This window comes from Ciona intestinalis, chromosome 1, assembly GCF_000224145.3.
Source record: "Ciona intestinalis chromosome 1, KH, whole genome shotgun sequence".
Taxonomy (NCBI): domain Eukaryota; kingdom Metazoa; phylum Chordata; class Ascidiacea; order Phlebobranchia; family Cionidae; genus Ciona; species Ciona intestinalis.
Genome location: NC_020166.2, coordinates 85655 through 86919, shown reverse-complemented (window position 1 = coordinate 86919; position 1265 = coordinate 85655).

The window sequence follows — 1265 nt, the reverse complement described above, 5'->3', positions numbered from 1 at the left end:
TTAACAAAACTAGTGAAAGACATGCATAGACACCCGACTTCCTGAGTGTCTAGTAAACGACCATTCGACTATAAATGACATATTTTCTTATTATTTTGGTAAATCTAAACTAATTTAATTGTCTGCACTCACAAACAATTTGGATGTGCTCAAATATATAGGACTTAAAATTGTTTTGGATTTATCTGAGTTTCTATACCTTTCAAGTTCGCCTATTTTTAAGAAAAGATATTTATATTGAATAGTGACAGAAAAAATGCCTATTTTTACCCTTTTGGTTATTTCACGCCTTATGATCTAATCGCCTGCAGTCACATAAACAATTTACATCTACTCAAATATATGGGTCCTGGGATCTAATTGGCTGCGCCCACATAATGAAATGATTGTTTCCGTTAAGGATGAAACCATCACACTTTTAAACCTTACCCACATTATAGGCATAGGCATAACGTCACGCTTATAAGCTTCTGGATGCCACCATACAATGTTACGTCCTCTGAATGCCACCATACAATGTTAAAACTATAGCAGTAGATATAGTATAGTATATAAACTATATTGCATTATAGTCATTATAGTTTTGTATGGTGGCATAGTAGTGCAATATAGTCTATAAACTATATTGCATTTACTATCATTTTGTTATTTCATGCCTTATGATCTAATCGCCTGCAGTCACATAAACAATTTACATCTACTCAAATATATGGGTCCTGGAATCTAATTGGCTGCGCCCACATAATGAAATGATTGTTGCCTTTAAGGATGAAACCATCACACTTTTAAACCTCACCCACATTATAGGCATAGGCAAGCGTCACGCTTAAAGGCTTCTGGATGCCACCATACAATGTTAAAACAATAGCAGTAGAGGTTCTTATCAAAAAATTGTCAAAAATATTTTTTTTGGTTTAAAAAGGGGGGTCTTGACACCATGAACCCCCCTGGCTGCGCCACTGATTGTGTGCGGGTATGTGCGTGTACAATAGACTTAACGCCAATTAATTCCTACAAAGCAGTAGCTTGTACAAATTCGGAGACAAATATCTACGAAAAGGGCGATCCATGACATAGTCCCATTCGTGATAACTCCGCCGTAGGAATATAAAATTCGACTTCGTTTAAAATTTGAAGTTGTTTTTGTATAAACTGCATCGGTATTTGTTTAACTTTATTTCATTTTACCGAAACACAATGAAATCATATGATATCTTCATTTCAAACATCACGAATCAATTTTCATTCTTTCAATTTCTTTTAAA